A 12,891-nucleotide genomic window follows, 5' to 3' on the forward strand; every position below is an offset into this window, starting at 1 on the left:
GGGAGAGAGAGAGAGAGAAAGATTTTTGCCAGTTTGGACTGTTTTTTCTTTCATTTTTTTGTGTTAATGAATGTGTATGTATCAGTGTAGCTCTTGGGCACCTTGTAAACAAGACTCTGTATCCTGGTGGACTGATAACAGCTTATGCACCCCAGTGTTGAAAGCAATTTTGAATCTGTATCTTGTCAAGCTACAAGCTAATTTAGCTAGAGTCAAGCTAGTCTTTTGATAGTTAGCTACAATGAAACTGCTAATACAATATATAACTATTTTGAAACATAGATATAAAAATGTATATTACTGTGGGAAATCCCCTTAACTTTTAAAAGGACAAAGACAAAGATATCGCTTTCCTCAGTGGACATAATATTATGGACATCGACCTGAAGAATCAATTCTATATCAGATGCAGGTATACACTCGTTTAGTCAATTTCTCTTTCATAATACATAATACAATAATCTTTAATGAAGCGACTCAGCGTAGCTAGTACATCAATATTAGTGTACTTTATGCATAAAGTATACTTAAAAATAAGCTTGAACTTAAGTATACTTATTAAAATTAACTTGTTTTTTGTAAGGGTACTTCACAACCACTAAAAAAGTATGTTCTATATAGTATGAATGTGTGTGGAATGAATGTTTTTCAGATGTACTACATTTGCCATGTTGTTACTGTGACATGACCTATCAGCATCAGTTGTGTTGCTTCATTGCCATTCACAAACCCACTCCCGTGGCCTCATGGGATAATAAAGTGTCCATTGTCCACACTTTAGAAATCTCGCCGGAAAAAGAATCTGGGTACTTTTTGCCTTTCATGAGTACTGTGATTTCACAAGCAGCAAAAGTGTCATCTTTCAAATTCTGTCATTTTATGAAAAAATTCAAACAATAAATGCCGTTTTGATGCTCTTGTGTTGCATGCCTCAGTTCGGCACAAAGAACATGCATGAACATCAAAAGGTATTTTGAAAAATACAGTACAGCTTACCAAAATGTATCATGTCTCATGTAATCGATCAATCAGTGTTTCAACTGCGGAAAGACTCGCAATTCTGACTTTACAACTCGCAATTCTGACTTTACAACTCGCAATTCTGACTTTATAACTCGCAATTCTGACTTTACAACTCGCAATTCTGACTTTATAACTCACAATTCTGACTTTATAACTCACAATTCTGACTTTATAACTCACAATTCTGACTTTATAACTCACAATTCTGACTTTATAACTCGCAATTCTGACTTTACAACTCGCAATTCTGACTTTATAACTCACAATTCTGACTTTATATCTCACATTTCTGAGTTTATATTTCACAATTCTGACTTTATATCTCTCAATTCTGACTTTACAACTCGCAATTCTGACTTTACAACTCGCAATTCTGACTTTATAACTCACAATTCTAACTTTATAACTCGCAATTCTGAGTTTATTTCTCACATTTCTGAGTTTATATCTCGCAATTCTGACTTTATATCTCTCAATTCTGACTTTATAACTCACAATTCTGACTTTATAACTCGCAATTCTGAGTTTATATCACGCAATTCTGACTTTATAACTCGCAATTCTGACTTTATATCACTCAATTCTGACTTTATAACTCGCAATTCTGACTTTATATCACTCAATTCTGACTTTATATCTCTCAATTCTGACTTTATAACTCGCAATTCTGACTTTATAACTCTCAATTCTGACTTTATATCACTCAATTCTGACTTTATTACTCGCAATTCTGACTTTATATCACTCAATTCTGACTTTATAACTCGCAATTCTGACTTTATATCACTCAATTCTGACTTTATATCTCTCAATTCTGACTTTATAACTCGCAATTCTGACTTTATAACTCACAATTCTGAGTTTATATCACGCAATTCTGACTTTATAACTCGCAATTCTGACTTTATATCACGCAATTCTGACTTTATATCTCGCAATTCTGACTTTATATCTCACAATTCTGACTTTATAACTCGCAATTCTGACTTTATATCACTCAATTCTGACTTTATAACTTGCAATTGTGACTTTATATCTCACAATTCTGACTTTATAACTCGCAATTCTGACTTTATATCACTCAATTCTGACTTTATAACTCGCAATTCTGACTTTATAACTCGCAATTCTGACTTTACAACTCACAATTCTGACTTTATATCACGCAATTCTGACTTTATAACTCGCAATTCTGACTTTACAACTCACAATTCTGACTTTATATCACGCAATTCTGACTTTATAACTCACAATTCTGACTTTATAACTCGCAATTCTGACTTTATAACTCACAATTCTGACTTTATAACTCACAATTCTGACTTTATAACTCGCAATTCTGACTTTATAACTCACAATTCTGACTTTATAACTCGCAATTGTGAGTTTATATCTCGCAATTCTGACTTTATATCGCACAATTCTGACTTTATAACTCACAATTCTGAGTTTATATCACTCAATTCTGACTTTATAACTCGCAATTCTGACTTTATATCACTCAATTCTGACTTTATATCTCTCAATTCTGACTTTATAACTCGCAATTCTGACTTTATAACTTACAATTCTGAGTTTATATCACGCAATTCTGACTTTATATCTCGCAGTTCTGACTTTATTACTCGCAATTCTGACTTTATATCACTCAATTCTGACTTTATAACTCGCAATTCTGACTTTATATCACTCAATTCTGACTTTATATCACTCAATTCTGACTTTATAACTCGCAATTCTGACTTTATATCTCTCAATTCTGACTTTATAACTCGCAATTCTGACTTTATAACTCACAATTCTGAGTTTATATCACGCAATTTTGACTTTATATCATTCAATTCTGACTTTATATCTCTCAATTCTGACTTTATAACTCGCAATTCTGACTTTATATCACTCAATTCTGACTTTATAACTCGCAATTCTGACTTTATATCACTCAATTCTGACTTTATATCTCTCAATTCTGACTTTATAACTCGCAATTCTGACTTTATAACTCTCAATTCTGACTTTATATCACTCAATTCTGACTTTATTACTCGCAATTCTGACTTTATATCACTCAATTCTGACTTTATAACTCGCAATTCTGACTTTATATCACTCAATTCTGACTTTATATCTCTCAATTCTGACTTTATAACTCGCAATTCTGACTTTATAACTCACAATTCTGAGTTTATATCACGCAATTCTGACTTTATAACTCGCAATTCTGACTTTATATCACGCAATTCTGACTTTATATCTCGCAATTCTGACTTTATATCTCACAATTCTGACTTTATAACTCGCAATTCTGACTTTATATCACTCAATTCTGACTTTATAACTTGCAATTGTGACTTTATATCTCACATTTCTGACTTTATAACTCGCAATTCTGACTTTATATCACTCAATTCTGACTTTATAACTCGCAATTCTGACTTTATAACTCGCAATTCTGACTTTACAACTCACAATTCTGACTTTATATCACGCAATTCTGACTTTATAACTCGCAATTCTGACTTTACAACTCACAATTCTGACTTTATATCACGCAATTCTGACTTTATAACTCACAATTCTGACTTTATAACTCGCAATTCTGACTTTATAACTCACAATTCTGACTTTATATCTCGCAATTCTGACTTTATAACTTGCAATTGTGACTTTATATCTCACATTTCTGACTTTATAACTCGCAATTCTGACTTTATATCACTCAATTCTGACTTTATAACTCGCAATTCTGACTTTATAACTCGCAATTCTGACTTTACAACTCACAATTCTGACTTTATATCACGCAATTCTGACTTTATAACTCGCAATTCTGACTTTACAACTCACAATTCTGACTTTATATCACGCAATTCTGACTTTATAACTCACAATTCTGACTTTATAACTCGCAATTCTGACTTTATAACTCGCAATTCTGACTTTATAACTCGCAATTCTGACTTTACAACTCACAATTCTGACTTTATATCACGCAATTCTGACTTTATAACTCGCAATTCTGACTTTACAACTCACAATTCTGACTTTATATCACGCAATTCTGACTTTATAACTCACAATTCTGACTTTATAACTCGCAATTCTGACTTTATAACTCACAATTCTGACTTTATAACTCGCAATTCTGACTTTATAACTCGCAATTGTGACTTTATAACTCACAATTCTGACTTTATAACTCGCAATTCTGACTTTACAACTCACAATTCTAACTTTATAACTCGCAATTCTGAGTTTATTTCTCACAATTCTGACTTTATATCTCTCAATTCTGACTTTACAACTCACAATTCTAACTTTATAACTCGCAATTCTGAGTTTATTTCTCACATTTCTGAGTTTATATCTCGCAATTCTGACTTTATAACTCACAATTCTGAGTTTATATCACTCAATTCTGACTTTATAACTCGCAATTCTGACTTTATATCACTCAATTCTGACTTTATATCTCTCAATTCTGACTTTATAACTCGCAATTCTGACTTTATAACTTACAATTCTGAGTTTATATCACGCAATTCTGACTTTATATCTCGCAGTTCTGACTTTATTACTCGCAATTCTGACTTTATATCACTCAATTCTGACTTTATAACTCGCAATTCTGACTTTATATCACTCAATTCTGACTTTATATCACTCAATTCTGACTTTATAACTCGCAATTCTGACTTTATATCACTCAATTCTGACTTTATATCACTCAATTCTGACTTTATAACTCGCAATTCTGACTTTATATCTCTCAATTCTGACTTTATAACTCGCAATTCTGACTTTATAACTCACAATTCTGAGTTTATATCACGCAATTTTGACTTTATATCATTCAATTCTGACTTTATATCTCTCAATTCTGACTTTATAACTCGCAATTCTGACTTTATATCACTCAATTCTGACTTTATAACTCGCAATTCTGACTTTATAACTCTCAATTCTGACTTTATATCACTCAATTCTGACTTTATATCTCTCAATTCTGACTTTATAACTCGCAATTCTGACTTTATAACTCTCAATTCTGACTTTATATCACTCAATTCTGACTTTATTACTCGCAATTCTGACTTTATATCACTTTATATCACTCAATTCTGACTTTATAACTCGCAAACTTTATATCTCTCAATTCTGACTTTATAACTCGCAATTCTGACTTTATAACTCTCAATTCTGACTTTATATCACTCAATTCTGACTTTATTACTCGCAATTCTGACTTTATATCATTCAATTCTGACTTTATAACTCGCAATTCTGACTTTATATCACTCAATTCTGACTTTATATCTCTCAATTCTGACTTTATAACTCGCAATTCTGACTTTATAACTCACAATTCTGAGTTTATATCACTCAATTCTGACTTTATAACTTGCAATTGTGACTTTATATCACGCAATTCTGACTTTATATCTCGCAATTCTGACTTTATATCTCACAATTCTGACTTTATAACTCGCAATTCTGACTTTATATCACTCAATTCTGACTTTATAACTTGCAATTGTGACTTTATATCTCACAATTCTGACTTTATAACTCGCAATTCTGACTTTATATCACTCAATTCTGACTTTATAACTCGCAATTCTGACTTTATAACTCGCAATTCTGACTTTACAACTCACAATTCTGACTTTATATCACGCAATTCTGACTTTATAACTCGCAATTCTGACTTTACAACTCACAATTCTGACTTTATATCACGCAATTCTGACTTTATAACTCACAATTCTGACTTTATAACTCGCAATTCTGACTTTATAACTCACAATTCTGACTTTATAACTCGCAATTCTGACTTTATAACTCACAATTCTGACTTTATAACTCGCAATTGTGAGTTTATATCTCACAATTCTGGGGAAAAAATCGTCATTGTGAGAAATAAACTCACAATAGCGAGAAAAAAAAGTCAGAATTTTTAGATAAAAAGTCACAATTACCTTTTTTTTTTATTTCATTTTTTTATTTCATTTTTTTAATTTTTTTATTTCAAGCTTCCATAAATGTACCAAATGAGAAGGTTCCCTGTATAGTTTAAAGCATTAGTTGGGAGAGCTTTTACTGGTAGGCTGCTATCAGTAATCACAGGTAGTCAAATGAACCACTAAAATAATTCACTTAACTGAACAGAACTTCTCAACGCAGGAGAGATATTTTAGTTTCTTACCATTTGCTCAGCTTTAAAGCTGTGTGTGTGCAATACAATGTTACAGAAATACCTGTGGAAAAGGTACAAGAAAAGTTTTAAAAACAGCTGAGCTACTGTCACAGTACTGAAAAATGTAGTTAAATTAGAAGCATTGCTACTTTTAGCATTTCTCCCCAACACTGTTATGCTCACACACATACACAAGCAGCTACGGGAACTCAGAGTGACTTCAGATGACCTGGTACACTGAACACAGACTGTTTAAGGACATGTCAGTGTCCATCACTCACATACGGTTGCCAGAAGCCACATAACAGCAGCTGAGACACACACATACAGAGACAGGAAGATACAGAGCCAAACTAAGGATTGGAGGGGTGAAACTAACTAAGATAAGTTGCCTTACTACAATGACAGGTTACAATTTTGTCCGATGAAATCCAAAGGTGGGGTTACAAGGTCGCCGTAGGCAATGCATGACTCCTTAATTAAAAGTTGCCAGTGTGTGTGTGTGTGTGGGTGGGTGGGTGTGTGTGTGTGTAGTTTGAAAGGGCTTGCAAGGCTTTCTAATTAGCCTAGGCCAGATAAAAGCCAAAATACCTGCTCCCAGTGACATTCACTCTCTCTCTCTCTGTTTCAGTCTCTCTCTCGCTATCTCGCTCTCTCTATTCCTCTTTGAATGTGTCAGTGTAATTACGGTTCCTGTGATCTGCCTGACAGCTGTTTAATGTCAGGGAATCAAGAGGGGAAAGGTCATCCTCTTTGTAAGTGTGTGTTTGTGTGTGCACATGCAAGTGTATTTCTCTCTCATTAAGCACTGAATCTCCTTCTATTGCCTGATACCTTTTTATGCTTGTCATTGTGAATAAATGTGGATCAAATTTAAGGAAGGTATTGTCGAGGAAACAAGATAACAAGGAAAGATTGCTTCTTTTGCCCCCTAATTATCCTTGAGACACTTGACACAGAGAAGTGGTGAGGGTCTCTTACCAGCTGATCACCTTCATGTTTCCAACCCCAGTTTACAGCTATTCTGATATTAGGACAAGGTTTCTCAATTTATTTTTAATCAGGGACCCCTTCCATAACTCCAGACCAGGGGTAGGCAGGTTCGGTCCTAGAGAGCAGCTGTCCAGCAGAGTTTAGCTCCAACCATGAAAAAAACCCTTACCTGCCTTTAGTCTTAGTAGCTTGTTCAGGTGTGTTTGATTAAAGTTGGAGCTAAACTCTGCAGGACAGCGGCTCTCTAGGGCTGAACTTGCCTACCCCTGCCCCAAACACTTTACAGACACCCACTCATATAAAACATTGAAAATAACAATCAAATGGGTCTTTCAACATGTTATATCTTCTCAATCCTGCATACTCAAATAAGGGTTGAAGGAAGGAAGGAAGTCTTTATTTTTATATAATTATTTAGTTTGTATATTAATTTTCACACACACACACACACACACACACACACACACATACATATATATGTATGTATGTATGTATAATAAATCTAAATTATAACATTAAAAAAATAATAAAATGACAAAAGCTAAAAATTAAACTAAAATGAAAACTAAAATATTTAAAATAAAATATTAATAAACGTATAATAAAACTAAAAAAAGGTAAAATAACACTGATATATATATATATATATATATATATATATATATATATATATATATATATATATATATATATATATATATATTAGGGCCGTCAATCAATTAAAAATTTTAATCTAATTAATTACATACTCTGTGATTAATTAATCTAAATTAATCGCATACATAATTTTTGCTGTGAAAGTATTAAATATTTCAAATCAAATGAATCAATGCAGGGTTTTTCCTGGGTCAAAAATGGTCTTCGGTGGTGACAGACATGGTCATCCACACAAACAGTAAAAAGTGCCCTACCCACGTGATCTGCGAGCCCGATACTGACAATAAAGTACCCGTCACTCTCACTGTAATTCTTTCTTACCCTTTTTGCAAAAAAAAAAGAAAAAAAAAGTGGTTTTATAGCTTTGTAAGAGAAGATGTTTTTTTTGCTAAACCTGAAAAGTATTAAAAAGTAGCATTTTATATGAATTAATAATATAATTTTCTACCATATACAATTGCATGCACCTAGCTAACAACAACTTTCTTTGTTCTGGTTTCACCTCACTCCAGTCTAAACGAACTGATTTTATAGGTAGGCCTAATTTACAACATGTTGACATTTAAATAACCTGAAAATACTGTGGATTATTAAGGCTAATTTTACTAACCACTCTTGCTAAATGGGGTAAGCACACTTATGTTCTCATTTCAGAGTTGTTCGAGTAAATGATTCATTATAGACCGTGTGGACAGATCAGTTGTTGTCATGATTCATTAAAATGAATCTGTTCAAATGAGTCATTAGGTCGCGAATTGGACATTACCAGACGTCGACGTGTTGCGTGCGAATCGCGACTGTCATTAGGACATCGCAAAAGATTTGTCAACACAGAAAACACTTCACCACTGGATAGGATTTTCTTTTTGTTTACTGAAAGTGTGGTTTATGTCAGCTGCACGTGCAGGACACCTGTCAGAGAAGATGAGGTGACGTTCTTTTGAGCTCTATTCACACCCAGCGGTTATTCAGGAAAAACATTCTCCGAATGCGCCTCGTGAAACATGGATCTGGTCTTACGAACTTTTAGCATTGTGTCAGTTGATTTAGATTATTATGTGTGAGGTAGAGAGAGTGCAAAGAAGGTGCTTACTTTGAAGAAGAAGAAGAGAGCTCGCTCGCACGCACGAGGGAGGAGCTCTGCTCGTTCTCTCCGTCAGTACAGCAGTCGTCTCCCTCCTTCAATTTACAGAGGAATGATAACTAGAACGGCTCCAGGTTCAAAGGTCAATACGGAATGGATTAATCTGCGTTAATTTTTTAACGCATTTTTTCACAGATTAATAAATTGAATATATATAACTGTTATTTTACTTTTTATTTTAGTATATTTTACTTTTTTATTGTGTGTGTGTGTGTGTGTGTGTGTGTGTGTGTGTGTGTGTGTGTGTGTGTGTGTGTGTGTGTGTGTGTGTGTGTGCGTGTGTGTGTGTGTGCGTATGTGTGTACACTCTAAAAACTCCTGGGTTATTTCTTTAACCCATTTTCTGGGTTATTTGTGTTGGGTTAAAATTATGGGTTATTTTTTCAGAGAGTAACCATTTTCTGGGTTATAGGGCTAATATTTTGACCCAATTCCTGGGTTGTTTAGGTTTCTGGGTTATTTTTCAAAGAGTAACCCATGTTCTGGGTTAACGCCCCTTCCCCCCGCCCTCGCTGTTGTTCTGGAATTTTCTCACAACAGTCGTTTGAAACAACCGTCACTTGAACTTGAACGCACTCGATCCGTTTTGGCCTGGGCTTCTTCGGTGCAACTTCATCGCGTGTTCAAGGTAAGCAAGTATTTTCAGTGTCAATGTAACGTAAACTTTTCTGTGTCCATGTCCCCGTTGCTAGTTTAGCACCATCTGTTGAAAAAATGACCATGGCTTACCGTGGTAATTCTGTGGTTAGCACGTAGCCGCCCACGGATATCGCGACAACATCTAACTAGGTTTAAAGTCCGTGTAAAGTCAAAATAAATATGTGTTTTGAGTTTGTCAGACTAAATAAGAAAGTGTTATTAACCACCCAGCCAAATTTGAATGATTAAAAATAACGATAAGTTCATGAAATTAGGTGTCAAAATGGTTGTGCTTTTTACACATCGAGAAACGTATGATCTATTTAATGTGTTTAGAAGAAAATGACTGAATTCACTTTACACGGTCTTTAAATTCTATTTTTCATAAACTGTGCTGTACTTATCTCATTGTTATAATACTGGTAATAATACGATAAGCACAGTGCAGCTAGTGGCGACTTCATGCCGCGTTAAGGGGGTCGAACACCGGACGAGAAGCGCCGCGCTGCGCCGCGTCTAGGACAACTCAAGGTATCGCGTACTTTCTCAGTTTATGGCCAGCAATATTCTTATGTTTTAGGACATTATGAAATTAAGATAATGTCAGTAGTATGTTATGATTGTACTGTATAATTAAATACAACCGTTGCTGAGTCTGCAGTCTGAACACTTTACCTCAGAGCGTCCGTTAACTGAATGAATTGAGAATATCACCTGAAAATCCAATAACATCAGCAATTTTCATTCAAGCAGCTGATTTCTGTAAATTAATGTAAAACTAAATTTATATTGCAGCACATGGTGAAGTCAGTATATACATTAACGACGATTTGAGACAAATAAGTGTAAATTTAATATAAATCGATGTACATGGCGCTCTGTGGCGCTGCAGGATTTTGAACAAGGTCCCGAACCGTTGCTGGGCGCCGCGGACAGACGCCGAATGGCGCCGCCGGTGTGTGTACACTCATAGAGAATAATGTGTTTGAATTTTAAATACGCTTCTCTTCCGGTGTGCGACCCCCTTTAGCCGCGGCTAGAGCGACGAGGCTACACAATAGTTATGTTAACCAGCTGCGCTGTGCTTATCATATTATACAGTGCCCTACTGTCTTAAGTAGTGAGAGTTAAAGAAGCGTTTCAAGTCTTCAAATTGTTGCTAACCTCTATTGCTATGTTTTCTTCAGGTCATTATAAATGGACAGCTTTGTCGCTGATAAGCTAACTGAGTGGCGGATGTCTGGGCTGATAGAGAATTTTAGAGGTGAGCGTTTTACTCTTTTAAGGGATAATTCACCCAAAAATGAAAATATGATGTTTATCTGCTTACCCCCAGGGCATCCAAGATGTAGGTGACTTTGTTTCTTCAGTCGAACACAAATGATGATTTTCAACTCCAACCGTTGCAGTCTGTCAGTCTTATAATGCGAGTGAATGGTAACACAATTTATAAGAGTCAAAAAATATGCTTAGACAAATTCAAACTGAACCCTGCGGCGCGTGACGACACATTGATGTCCTAAGACAAGAAACGATCGGTTTGTGTGAGAAACCTAAGCGATTGCTGAACGCAGTTGGACATAGTGGTGTTTTAGAGGTAAAAAATTATATAAATACTGTTCGGTTTCTCGCACAAACCGATCGTTTCGTGTCATAGGACATCAATGTGTCGTCACAAGCCGCAGGGTTTAATTTGGATTTGTCTAAGCATATTTTTTGACTCTTATAAATTGTGTTACCATTCATTCGCATTATAAGACTGACAGACGGCAACGGTTGGAGTTGAAAATCATCATTTGTGTTCTACTGAAGAAACAAAGTCACCTACATCTTGGATGCCCTGGGGGTAAGCAGATAAACATCAAATTTTCATTTTTGGGTGAACTATCCCTTTAACTGCCCTCATATCATCTCTCTATACCTAAATATTTTTCTTGAATATGGCTTAAATGTGTCAGTGTAAGATTTTGTGACAGTCACAACTTCTTTGACAGTGGGGAATGCATCTCTATAATAACCCTTATAGTTAAAAGATACTTGTGCCTTGTCTTTAAGCTGTTATGCATAATAATGGGCCAGATATTCACCTTTGCATTAATGTCATTATTACACTTGTTAATGAAAGAAAAGATGGACAGTATAGACTGTCATTCACACAAAATGGGTAATGCTGCAAAAGAACCACATTAGTTAACTAGCAAATTGGGCCACGTTTTTTTTTTTTTAAACAAAACAAAAAAAAAAACCAACAGCATTCCCTTAAGAGTGATTATTTATTAGCTTGATAATCAAAGAGTGTCTGGTGAGTGGTTCACAATTGTCTCGACTTATTAACAATACTCATGTGTGTCTTGTTTTCTGTCTTTCAGGTGAAGACATAGATGAGGAGGCATTTCTTCTCTTAGATGAGGACACTATCAAAAATCTTGTCCCTCAAGTTCAATCCAGTTATTGAATGTTGTCAAATGTTTGAGAGAAAATGAGTTGTTTATTTTTCTATTTTTTCTAATGTCTAATGTTATTACAGTGTGACCTAAGATAAATAGGTCCAAGTGTGTAGAGTTTAATTTAATTTAATGCAATAAAAATGTAAAAGTGCTTGAAGTGTGTAAGTTTCTGAAGTTTTATTTTCTGAAATAAGGCATACTGGCATAGTAACCCAAGTTAGGTTATTTTTGACCTTTGACCTTTGGTTAAAAAGGGACCTACTAATTTCTGGGATATTTCAACCCAGATATTGGGGTTGTTCTTTTGACCCAAAAGTTGGGTTATATTAACTACAATTTTGGGTTATTTTAACCCAAAATTTGGGTCAGGTATTTAACCCAGAAGTTGGGTCAAAAAGAATAACCCATTTTTCTGGGTTGAAATAACCCAGAAATTAGTTGGTCCCTTTTTAACCCAGGATTTGGGTCAAAAATAACCCATTATGGGTTATTTTTGACCCAGGAGTTTTTAGTGTGTATGTGAATGTTGGATGCAGTGCATGCATTTCCTCTTTCATTCCCTAGAGGGCAGTGTGACACCTGTGAGGACATGAGATTTTTCTGGGCACTTTGTCAGTGTGTTTGTGATTGTGTTTCTGAGAGAGAGATAAAGAAAGAGGCTTTTTCACTGCCTCATTTTACCATCTGTCTAATTAAATGACTGATTTCTCTGGAGTATAGTTTACACTGGGAAACCATCATACACCCATAACACTGAGTTACACCCTTTTCATATTTATGACCCTGTTTAT

At 34.7% G+C, this 12,891-nt stretch overlaps 1 long non-coding RNA gene across 1 annotated transcript; it reads left to right on the plus strand.

Moving 5' to 3' along the window:
* Window positions 1–9,363: 9,363 nt before the first annotated feature.
* On the plus strand, window positions 9,364–12,356 carry LOC137018768 (uncharacterized). Its single transcript, XR_010894938.1, has 3 exons — window positions 9,364–9,642; window positions 10,841–10,917; window positions 12,023–12,356. It is a non-coding gene; the product is annotated as an uncharacterized lncRNA (long non-coding RNA).
* Window positions 12,357–12,891: the final 535 nt, after the last annotated feature.

Source organism: Chanodichthys erythropterus, chromosome 4 (genome assembly GCF_024489055.1).
Source record: "Chanodichthys erythropterus isolate Z2021 chromosome 4, ASM2448905v1, whole genome shotgun sequence".
Lineage (NCBI taxonomy): Eukaryota > Metazoa > Chordata > Actinopteri > Cypriniformes > Xenocyprididae > Chanodichthys > Chanodichthys erythropterus.